Genomic DNA, 13,100 nt, shown 5'->3' with positions numbered 1-13,100 from the left:
GTTCTGTTGTGTTTTTGTTTTTTGCAATACATTTAATTGTGTTTTGCAAATACACTTAAAAAAGAAAAGAAAAAAAAGACGGTGCCCTACAGCCAGACCATGACTAGAGCCCGGATATTGATTTTGGTGCTCTGGGAGGCTCGAGGTCATGAGAGGTGCTCATCTGTGCTGTGGAGGAGTTGTGAAGTACGGGGAGTGACTGGTGCATTAGTTAGTGGAATTATGCGGATCATGGCTGCAACAGCTAGAGGTACAAACGCTCACCGGCAGGATTAGATAATGCTATTATCAGTGTGATAGTAGCATTAGACAGAAGCATTAGCATGGATAATTCCACGGATTCGGCAGCGGAGAAATCGCCATTAAATCGTCGTATTATACCCAAAGAGATGAGATCCTGATATAGAAAGGCACTTGGGCTGCGAAGAATCAAACTTGACGGCAAATCTTTGAATTACGAGTCATCACGTTTCCCTGTCTCGTCGAGTAAACAGGTATTTAACAGAGGATGATCCGAGATGAAAAAAAATCGCTAGGACGAACACCCTCCCCATCTATATATTTGTTGCTTCTCCCGTCCTGAAACGCAGCACTAAACACTTTTCTAAGTTGCTGGCAGAAAGACAACAGGATTCGGGATGTTTCTTTATGGTCTATATAATATCTGATCCTCATAATGGGTCAAATTTTACTTCGAGGCACTCAGAAGTTACTACAAGGCCATCAAAAAATGCCTGTAAATGTGAAACTGACGAGGATTTTATGAGGCTGACTGACTGAAACTGACTGGGCCTTACTCCACCAGTTCCTGCTTCTTTTGTATAATTTATGTCACTCAGTAAACGGCTTAAAAGGTCCAGTCAGTCATGACTGTGAGCAGAGTGCGTAACTTGCCACTTGTTTAGAACAAACTTAAACACTTACAGTCCTTGTGTTACGTCGGGGTGCAAAAAGGGCCTGAAATCAAGACAGACAGGCAAAATGTCGGGTAATTTTATTCAGAGTCCAGCCAGAACTTGCATCCATTTCAGGATCAGCTTTATTAACGAAGCGTGTGTACACGCGGAAGGAATTAGACTCCAGTTATTTCTTTGCTCTCAGTGGACGTAACAGAATAGACAACGGACAATACCAACAACAGCAACACGTGAGGCACATTTATATTTATATGTGCAATGGTGCAGAGTGCAAAGACGTTGGGATAAATAATGGAATAAATAATGGATGGTTAATGTGTTAGTTACTATATATACAATATACATGAGCAGATATTCCTCCAAAAACAGGGACTGAGTTGCTGCAGAATGGGAATTTCTCTGTAAAATGAGAGGCGCTCAGCAACTTTGCTTTTATATGGGAATGTAAACAGAGGACAACCAGTTGTGAACCAGTTGATTCGAGTTTTCTACTGCAATGTGGTTCCTCACAGACGAGTTGCAGCCTTCAGTGCAAATTGACTCAGAATGATTGTGACTTGTTGCCAATCTGTTATAAAGGAAGAATTATGTGCAAACCTTTGACAGTTCACCTGAGAGTGATTGCAGTCGGTCCAAGTTGGACTGAGCTTGTTTGCAGACAGGTTGCCTCCCATCACCTGACCTGTGCAAAGCTGGTTGCTGACGCTGCTTGCATCAGTCTCTGACAGCAAAACAGTTCAATGTAATCACGGGGCAACCCCCTGTCATGTTTACTAGTCACGTGGAAGTTTATATCCTATAATTACTCGAGCTTGACTGAGTTGTTAGAAAACAATTGGAAACCATTAGAATACCAAGTGTAAATTGGGTCTTTGTGAATGAGCGACCAGCCTATATAGAACAGTTGGACGTAATATGCTGCATTTCTCCCCTTTCCACATGGCGTTCCTCGCTCTTGCTAACTTGTGCGAAAGTGGAATGGTTACAGTGTTGGTGTGGGAGGTCTGCTCTGCACGGCACAATTGCAGGAGGTTGTGCACACACACACGCAGCTGCTACTGCTGCTGCCACAGCACACGCATGGCAGGAGAGGTATAAATAGCATGCCACTATTTTGTCTTTACATATTTAGCTGTTGGATATTTTAATGCAAATTAATGTGGTGGGATCGGAGAGGGGTGTTTTTGTTGACTGGAATTAGTGTTGTGAGCGAGCTTTCTTCTCCATTCTTTCCCGTCCTTTCTCTCCTCTCCAAATTACAGCTATTAAGACAAGACTGGTGCGAGCCAAACACGGCGATCCACTTAATGTGATTTCCCCCGCACTGAGAAAGGAATAAGAGGCAATGATTCATGGGAGCCCCACAAAAAAAAAGCCGGAGAGACGGGAAGATGTCCACCTCCGACATGCGCCGAACACAACCACTCCGCTTGTTTAAGTGTGTAATTGCATGTGTTTGTGTGCGTGTGTGCAAGTACTTGTGTGTGTGTGTGGATGAGCTTAAAATGAACATTATGATTTATGACATCCTGTATTTAAGTCTGGCTAGTCCTCACATTACCACAACACTAATCTAATGAATAGACTGCCTAAGCAGGAAACATGCAAATGCCCACTGTCTATTTCCAGAAACCAGGCTTGGGAGTGAGCAACTGTGGCTCCTCGTCTTGATGTGGCTTTTATAGTGTTTCTGCAAAATGATCTTACTTGCAACTTCCCCCCACTCGCACACAACTGAGGAGTAATGTGACAGCAACGCGCCAGCTTTTTTTTTTCTTCTCCAGTGTCTGCCATGCCAGCTTTCAACACCCGACATTGGCAGAATTAGGTTTGACAGCTCTAGTTGAGGCCTGGCGATTGGCCGGGCTCCAGGGACGTTGTGCTTGAAGAGAGGTATACACCACCACGGAGTCTGGGAACAAGAGAAACAAAGCATTCGGTGATGAGATACTCAAGCCCCGCTCGAGATCGAAGCATGTTTAGAAACCTCGGGGTGAGGGGAGGGTGGATGGAAAGGGCCATCTGAGGGAATCCGGCGCTGAGAAGTGAAAGTGTGAGTGCTGACAGCGACACAGACCCTTCGAAGAGACACCAGATTCAGGACACAGAGGGCTGGAGATAGTGTAAACCAGCCGGCAGAGAAAGGCCTTCACTCGACAGCTTTGTCTGATTTAAAAGATAGTGTTGCGCTGAGGGTGAAATGTAGCGTAGCACTTTTATGAAAAATGGCTGTGATTAGGGGGTGAAAATATGTGCTTTTTTAAGAAAAAAAACAAGTCCACTATGAAACACCAGGAAGAAGTAAATACTTAAAAACTGAGCCCATCCCAGCAGAGTGGATACAACATATGAATCCCAGGGAAAAGTAGGCTGGAGTGCCCCATAGATCAAGGCTTAATGTAGCCCGCAGCGCTGGCGGGATGGCCGAGACAAATGACAGTTCACTGAGGTGGGGTCCCTGGACAGAGCATGGCCCAGCCTCTGGTGCTATACTGGGGTTAGCTGGAGCCTGCAGGACACAGGGTCCATGCAGGGAGGGATGCAGAGAGTGCAGGGCTGAGAGGGCTTGCTCGCATTTGCTAATGGGTCCCCAGACAACCAGGCCTGACCTTACAGGCCCAGTGCATTCATTACCAGCTGGTTAGCAGCTACCGCTAGTGTGAAAAGCTCCTGCTAGTTAACTGCAGGTAGGAGGTTAAAGATGACTCAACAGGGGCACATGGGGACTTCTGTTAGCTGGACTTACAGGTATGTGAATGCTGCAGTTGCTGAATTGAGTAGCAGTGTAGCAGAATATAGGGAGTAGGAGTGTCTTAAAGAAAGAAAAACGAAAGGAATTTTTGGGAAGAAAACAGACAGCAGAGTCTTACGTTGTTCAAGGAAATGCTATCTGCATAGTGGGCATCACAGTGCATGTATGTAAACCACAAAACGTCTGGAACAATGTCCTTTGGACAGACAAGATCAAAGTAGAGATCTTTGGCCATGAAGCACAAACACCTCATACCTGCTGTCAGCATGGTGATGGGAGGTCATGATTTGGGCACCTGGCAGTCACTGAGCCGACCATGAACTCCTCTGAATATTAAAGTATTCTAGAGTCAAATCTGAGAACATCTGTCTGACAGATACAGCTTGGACCAAACTGGGTCATTCAACAGGATGATGATCCAAGAAGAGCAAAGTGCTGCAATGTTCCAGTCAAGCTCCCTCAACCTGACTGAGATGCTGTGTTGGGACCTTAAGAGAGCTGCGCATGAATGAGTGCCTGCAAATGTCAATGAACTGAAGCAACACTGCAAAGAAAAGTGGCCTAAAATTCCCCACAGCAATTTGAGAGACTGAAAAAGTCCTAAAGAAAATGAGTACTAATAAAATTGGCTCTACAAGCTACTGATGATGGGGTGTCAACACACTGCATAGACATTTTTCTCATGACTGCATTAAAAAGGAACTAGATAAGTATACTAGTTTACAGGACATTAGTCAACCTGCTATCCAATAATAAGTCATGTTAGTAATATTTCCCTCTCCAACTTTTTAGTCAGCCAGGAAGGAAACAATGGTAAGATTTAAAATCTGAATCCACTTTAGAAGGGAGAAATAAACCCTTTCAGAAACTAATCATAAACCAACGTCTTGAAATCATAAGTGCGTGGGCACATAGAGTTTTTAAAATTTTGATTTTGAGTTTATTTGGTCCTGGTTTTCATAATTAACCAGTTAAACAATTAAGAGCAACACAATGACAGCAACAGATACCCACCCTTAGCCAAGACAGACTGGCCGTCCACAGAGCCAGAAGGTCAAGTTTCACAAATGAAATCTATGAAATGTGGAGACCTGACCATATAAAGAGAGTGCTGCTCTAAATATATTTCACTCCTTAGCAGCAATGAATTATCTGCCAGTCGCCTCTTTTAGGATCTCAACTTGACCTTTATATGTGCTGCTTACGTAGCTCACTTAAAAAAAAAAAAACAACCCACTCCTGCCTTGTTACGCCTCCTCTCATCCACCAGATCACAGGAGTCCATTCCTTATTTCCAACTCGGCTGAAATAACCTCCTGAAAGTCTCCTCATCTCGATGCAGCTATCATTTTGGCTCCAAAGATGTCCGCCCTCCTTGCAGCATGCTACCCACAGCGCCTGTGAACTCTGCATGCATTATCTCTCTCCCCTCCATAGGGTGCTGTGCTTTATGCGGGAAACCAGCCCCATTTATCAGCATCCTCTGTATCCCTCCACTGCCTGGCGAAGCACCTGCTGCTACTCTAACTACAGCCAGGCCACGGCCTTATCGCTTCTGCAGATCACAGGGCGCAGGGATGTAGATTGACTAAATCTTCGGCTAAAACAAACAAACACACTTAGTCGTCATTTTCTCCCCACTGCATTTCCTGTCAGATCTGCCAACATCTGAAGGTGAATGGAAGAAAACAAGTTTAAGGAATGGGTTACGGGTGGCTTTTCAAAACAGCGTTAACTGGGGCACGAGGCGTCTGGCACGCTCGCCTCCTCGGTGCCGGGCCTAATGATTTCTAATGCTGCTAAACATTACATCGCTGTGAAAGCCCTGCTTTTCACTGGGGACGCGCCCGCAAATCTCCCATCGCATGTTCCCTTTGTTGATTTTTGTGAGACAACAACACGGCAACGCTTATCTCCATTACAGACCAGCACCACGGGGAACTTCCCCAAAGCCTCTCACCCAACGCCTTATTAGCAGCTATTCCCTTCTGTCTCCCTCATCCTCCAACTGGGAGCAGATAGAGGGAAAGAGAGAGCATTATCCTGGCGTCTCTTCTTCTGATTCACCACAAACCCTCGCTATGTCTATTCACATGCCACTGGGCCTGGACGGCCCCGCATCTATCCTTTACTCTCCCTTCCCTTCTTTCACAGTCTTAGCCCTGAATCACACTAAGAAGAAGAAGAAAGCAGCATCTCCAGTTATTTATAAGCCCATACAAAAGGTTGGCTGTTAATTTCAAAGCCTGTAAGAAGATGAGGTTCTTTTGTGCTCGTTTGTATTGTGGAAAACAAAAAAAGGGATAATGCCGTCAACACTGATAGCTTCATATTAGTGAGTCAGTGATACAGTATACTGCTGGGGTAAAGCAGCATATGACTGCTGAGTTTAGTGCCGAAGCTTAAAGGGACAGTGCACCCTCAAAGCCCTATTTATCCTTCTAGACTACCTGTAGTTATCAGAAAAAACACATGTGAAAGCCATAGCTGCAACAGTTGTCGGAGGTCATGGTCCAAGTCCTTAAAAGAACCACTAACCTTGGATGTTGGTATGGATGTTCCTGGGAACGTTAACAGTAGATTAAATAGGTAGACACATAACCAGTGTGCACAAATTCAAAAGTAAATATTTGGTGTGACCACCTTTATTCTTCAGCACAGTCTGAACTCTCTTGTTAAGTCGTCTTCAGGAATAGTTCTCCAGGCTTCTTGAAGGACATTCAAAGCTCTTCTTTGGATGTTTCTGCCTTTTGTTCAGTTCTGTGTCAACATGATCCCACACTGCTTCAATGATGTTGAGGGCTGGGCTCTCGGGAGGCTGATCCATGACTGATAGTGTTCCACTTTTTACTGCACTGGCAGTGTTTTTGGATCATTGTCATGATTAAAAGAGAAACTTTTGTTAATCAGATGTATTCTAGGTGGTACTAAATGGTGGATCAAACACACCATGCTGAGAGCTAATAGCTCTTTGGGAATCACCTTTCTGATATGAATGACACATAGATCAGTGTTAAATTGCCTTTTGCACAGTACTGGACATCCAACTGATTAGTTTCTGCGTCAAGTTCTCAAGATACTGGTTAGTGTGGCTGTTATCTGTTTACTTACGTAGGAAGAAGTATATGAAGCTGCTAACAACATGGTTTGCACATTTGTTCTGAACCAGGTCAGAATTTCTGTAAATAAACATTTATACTTTACATACTTTATGCTACAAGAGCTCCATTGCATTAAACAGAAGGCAGACATCTCTGCAGCGTCTCCAAAACTGGGCATCTCACACTGGTCAATGTAGATGGTGAAGGGGAAAAACACTGTAATCTGACTGAGCATTTTCTCTGTGAGATTAAACCAAGAACACAAACGTTGGGGGATTTTCGCCCACACGATTGTAATCAAGAGATTGTCATTGTGTTGCTTTAAAGCATTTTTAGGCCCCCACCATGACACTGATGTTGTTTGTGTAAAAGAAGAATACTTTGTTTGCCACATGTAATTGTGCTTTAATATATTTTAATGTCAAGTATGTTTTATTGGGTAAAATACACCCAGTGTTACTGAAAGTGCTACAGAGTCACAAGTTAGTGTTGTAGGGTTAAATTGTGGTCTACAAAGGGGAGTTTGTGGCCTGACCGATCCAGCCCTTCCACGTTGTTGCTGTTGAATGGTCCCTTAACTAAAAAGGAAGGTAAGCTGTGGGATTGTTGTCACATGTAAAAATATTCAATGAAATGCGTTTAATTTTGGTGGTCAATCCTGAATTAATCACACATAACTCACATCTGCAAGAGTGCGGACATCCCTCTGTACTGCACTACCACGTAGCATGGTTAGTTAGCCCGGGTCAAAGCAGGCTCGGTGTTGGAGGGTTTACCGTGGGTGACCCTCGGCACAAATGTGTGAATGTAAGGGCTGAAATTGGAATCAAACCTGAGGAAAAATGATGAACTCTAAAAGTCCTGATCTTGTGTTCTTCCACATTCCCTCACCGCCCGCCTCCTTTATTATTTTTTTTTAACTTTTCAGTGCGTGCGTGCAGCATTGACGATAAGGATCTACTTTTACGACCTCCCCCGCCCCCCTCCTTTTTGGGTTCTTCACCACAAATACCGCTGCCTGCAGCCCTCATCTGGTCCCCCCTGTTTGTTTAGCGTGTGTTTATTTGTTTCTCTGTAGTCCTGGGATTAATTATCATAACCATATGCCTGGTTAATACATCTCTCTCCAAGCCAATAGTGTGGCAGCCTGCAACTCCTCCATTTTAATTACAGCTAACATCGTTAGCCTGATTTTGTTTTGTACTTTCCTGCTCATTTCTAAATCCATAATTCAAAATACCAGCAGAAAATGTGGGGCGGGAATAATTAAGTCGTGAGAAGGAACTTGTGCAAAAAGTGTGGCATGCATGGAGGGAAAGAGATCGTTTTCACATCTGAGGTTAGCTACTGACAGAACAGTCCGATCCCAATGCCCCCCACCCCCGGGGTTTCGCTTGAGCTCCTCTACACCCAAATGAGTTATTTATCAGGTTTCACACCAGAGATAAATATACAACCTGCGTCAGGTGCAAATACGCTGATTCGGTGCACAGGATTTAAAAGTCACGCTGTGCTGCGAGGCCGTCTGCGGTGAAGGTGAGGCTCGGGAAGTGGCGCTAATGTATCTGGGAAGAAGTGGTGTCATGGGTTCAGTGTCAGCTCATATTTTACCGGTTTGGCTCAAGGCCAGACAAGTTTCGTATGGCGGAGGGATCGGAGGAGGGATAATGACTGCTGAGTCAATCAGCGCGAGCCGAGCTGCTGTTAGGTCAAAGTCACAGCACGGGGAGAACATGAAAGGGGGGAAGCTGCTGCGCCGCTCGGGCTTGGCTCAGCCTTGCGCACTGACGTAATGACATTAGGTGTTGCATTGCTGTGATGACACCTAAAAAACAGGCTTGGTATCACAGTGAATTTTACATCACTGAGACGATCCCGCCGACGCGGGGCTTTGTTGTGGCCTGCTTTCGCTGTGTGGCGCTTAGGATTAAGCATTCCGCTCCGTTTCACAGGTAATGACATGCCTCCGTTATCACCAGGCCTTTATTTCAATAAGAAATCATCCATTATTTAGCTCCCAACCTCTCTGCCCTGTTCGCCTTCTCCCGCCTTCCTTTCCCTTTCCGCCTGCCTCCCCTTGGATCGGGGCACCCCACTGATTCCTCACTTCAAGGACGAACGTGGCGGAGAGGAGAGGAGTCGACCCAGTCACCAGACAACCTCTCAGAGGAGAGAGGGAGCGCACACACACAAGGCTCTCAGAAGAAATGCGAAAAATGTGTGACCCAAATATACATTGCTTTGTACTCTGGTTCAAAGTTCCCTGTCCTCTCTACCAAACATTCAAGGAGAAGGAAAAAACACAACAATGAATAAATCATACACCGACTGAAACCTACTGTAGTCGTGTTCCTGAAGAGAGAAGGGGAGGAAGAGGGAGAGAGAGGGAGGCAAGGCGGGAGAGCGACAAAGACGCAAAGAGAGTGGAGAGGAGAGCGAGAGACCGAGAGAGAGTTGAAAGTGAAAAAGAAAGAGCAAACACCTCTTTGGTGTTTTTGATGGCACTCTCTTATGGAACATGGTATTTCTTGATTTACTCTTAAATCCATCATCAGTCGAGCTAATAATTCGACTTAAGTGCTGCTCTGAAGCAATAGATCACATAAACCAGGCGCCGTCCCCTGTGAACGCTCAAATTACACGAACCAAACCGTCGGAGAGCCTATTAACCAACTTCAGACTTTGATTCAAAGCGCCATTTTTTTATTGCTATAACGTCTCAAATTAACCGATTACTTTGATATCGTGGGGCTGCTCGAGACTCATTTTTGGTTAAGAAACGGCAAAAGAAAAAGCTGGCGAATAAAAGTCTGTGTGTGTAAAAATGCTGAATCCCTTTAGTATTGGAATGACACGAGGCTTTTTCTACAGATTAAGAAAGCAGTGTTAAGCCTTTTGCTGCACTCATTAGGGACTTCCAATTTAAAAGGAAAGGTTGGGGCTTTTAAATTTGGGGTAATACCCAACTGTTTTTAAAGGGGGACCTATTATGATTTTCTATTTTCTATAACACATACACTGTTATAAGTGTGCATCAGGTCATTATATGTACAACTAAATCCCAAAAGCAAAAGCTCAAGCTTCAAACTGCACTAAACACTCGGTTTCAGGTATTTTTTCTACTCTTGGCTCTGCATGAGGTGATTGAGAGGGGATTTCTCCAATGTGGTCATCTCAGGCGCAGAAGCCCCACCCTCTGTTTATGAGGGGCAGCCAATCGTAAGAAAGCTGGCTTAGAAGTTGTGTTTTAATATTCTTTTGTTTTTGAATTAATCCTGTTTACATTACCATCATCCATTGTAATGTGCTGTACGGTTAAACTGACTTAAGAGACATCAAAGAACTAAAACAGCTTATTTCAGACTGAAGGGCGAATTGAGGGCTGATTTTTTATATTCTGCATTTAGCCACTTATTAATTACACATTAGATTAAGTTTAGTTTAGTTAAGGTGCAAGTAAAGTGCGACAACACTAGGGAGTAAGATAAGCAGTCTGGCTATTCCCCTCTGACCTCTGACATCAAGAAGGCATTTTTACCCAAAAAACAAGCGCTCACTGGATCTTTTCTCCAAGGTTTACAAAGTTAGTGATCTTTCTTCCCCATTCTGATGCTGACTTTGAACTTCAACAGGTTGTCTTGACCATGTCTATATGCCTAAATGCATTGAGTTACTGTCATGTGATTGGCTGATTAGAAACTTGCATTCAGCAGTTGAACTACCATAGATATGCAGGAAACACCACAACCCTGATCTCGTGGTACGATAATCCCGTGGGGAGCATTTTGTTGGCATGGCTTGGGTCCTTTTCAGTTATCAGCCTCAACATTTCTGATTTGAAATGCTGGATGAACTGATCTCTCTGAGGCTGACGATACAAAAGTGCATTTGACTCGGAGCTTCACTGAATGGTTTGATGAGGATAAAAACGATGTGACCAAAAACAGGACTTTTGTCCATGAAGTTTGGGATTCATACCAAATATATGTGACAGTTTCCTTTTTTACATACTTTTTATTGTATGAATTTTCAGGTGCAAAAAAATATTTGTAAAATCGACTGTAATGTGTCAACAAAATGAACAAGAATTTGAACCTTGACCTTATCAAGTGTTGTCATTTCTGTACGCGAAAGAACTTGTAATGCCACCAAATTTACCCAAATTGACATACTATTTAACATTTTAACTTATTGCAGTGGCTCCTCCTAAGTGAAATAAGGCTTCACCATCAAAATAAGCCACACCAAGGTTATAACCTCAATTTTTCATGGTAGGAAGCCCTCTGCTACTAAACTATAAACTTATATCCAGGCGTCTTTGCTCTTGTGTTGTCTGTGAACACACTTTGATGTACACCTGCTGTGTAGTATATAACATTAACCAGGTGTGGTAGTGCCTGATGTTTCCTTGCTGCATGACATACATCAAATTCTTCGTGATGGCTCTGAAACCCAGCGAGACACACTAGAGAAGCCGTCAGAAGACAGGCCAGATCCCACTAAGCAGATCATATATCCCCTTCTTAAATCTCAAACGCCAAGCAGCGACTCCAAATGAAGGCTATCATCAGAGCCCATGGCGGGCTGCGACACAAAAAGTCATCGTTCCATCTATCAGAAGCGAAAGCTGCTAATGATGATGTTTTTCTTCAAGTGCACAAACATCAAGTCCGGTGAGATTTATGTGTGTGTGCTTGACAGAAATGTCTTCTTGCATTACACTTTTGCAGCAGGAAGATGTAATAATTTCCCTTGAAAACTGGGGCTAGACGCACGCTTCCTAATGATGGAATCTTTTGATGTTTAAATTAGGATATCACACGCGAGGAGCTATCCTCCCAGGGCCGCACCTTCTTATGACAAGATTAGCAGCAAAGCAAAGCCATTACTGTGGTTTATTTCTGCCCCAGCCAACTCCCAGACACAGGCACAGAGGTAGGCAGCCATCCAGAGAGAGATGGATCCTGGAGAAGCGCGGGGGGGGTAGTCAAAAAAAGGGAAACAAGAAACAGCAAGGCAGAACCCAGAAAAGAATAAAAAGAGGGAAAAACTAATGGGGCGCACACTCTTTATAGATCCTTTTATTTATAGATCATCTGTGATGCACACAAACCTCCACTTCATATCTCTGTCAGCCCGTCACGATGTCAGCCGTGTCAGCCGTGTCAGCTTTTACACATTTCCCTGTCTTTGCTGTCAACACGCTGTACGATAAAAATTAATAAAGCTGTAGTGCTGACAAGTGCTGATGGACTGCTAGCAACATCTACTTACTTGGATGATTGTCCCATGAGAACTCGGATAGCCAGTGTTGGACAGGAAGGCTGAAAGATGACTGCAAGTGATCAATTTTTATTCCTAAGAAAGGTATAAAAACACTCACTGAGGACTGCAGAATGACTAAAAAAATTGTCCAACTATTTGCAGTGAACGTGTAGCCATGTTCGATGGGGACCGGCCGCAGTCAGTTGCAGACTTGAAAGTGATCTTGATACATCTCTCTTCATTTATAAATTTATTAACAATTGAACTGGGAAGCGATTGCTTCCCACCAGGCGACCTGTGGAATCACCTTACGATTGAAGGTGCTTATCGCAACTACTTGCAATTGGTCTCTGACAAACAAAAATCTTCAGTGGACAAACCACCCAACCTAGTGACACGGAAGTTACTGAAGTCTTTTATTGTGGTGTGACTGAATCATTAGCTATCAAACTATCCAGCATAGATAAACAAGTTGATAGCAACCTAAGGTTCATTCATGGTCAAAATGATTTGGATCCTTTTGTATGAATGAATCTAATCAGGGAAGACTGAACATACCACATCATACAATATCTGAGTTTTTCCTCTGGTTTGCATTGCTTCTCTTGTGCTGCGTCCGGTTTGATTCATCTGGACTGCTTTGGTGTGAGTTATCCAGTTTTGGAGAGATCACCCTTCTTTTCTACAGTTTAGCCAAATGGCACATGACTTGTGTTGCACAAAACACTACATGTATGTATTTATAAACCTCAAAAGCTATGTCTTTTTCCAGAAGTCAACATTACTCCTCAGCCAAAGCGAACTCCAGTGATGTTTATGTCCCGTAATGCTGTCACAAGCATGACCGTCTCATCGTGCGCACTTCTGTAGGGTGATATGGAAAATAGTTCCTACACAAAACTCCTCAAAACAAGCTTCGTCAGTATTTAAAAAATCCAGGTCATTTCTGGAAAGAAATGTTGCTCCCGAGTTTTTCAAAAGTGTTTCTTGGTACCCAGAACACCACAGGGTAAGTGATGTTTGTTTTCATTATAATTAAGGAGGCAGACAATTATACTCAAACAA

This window comes from Diplotaxodon limnothrissa, linkage group LG23, assembly GCF_057381915.1.
Source record: "Diplotaxodon limnothrissa isolate DT_005_m linkage group LG23, D_limnothrissa_male_GT1.1, whole genome shotgun sequence".
Lineage (NCBI taxonomy): Eukaryota > Metazoa > Chordata > Actinopteri > Cichliformes > Cichlidae > Diplotaxodon > Diplotaxodon limnothrissa.
This window is presented reverse-complemented; position numbering follows the sequence as displayed.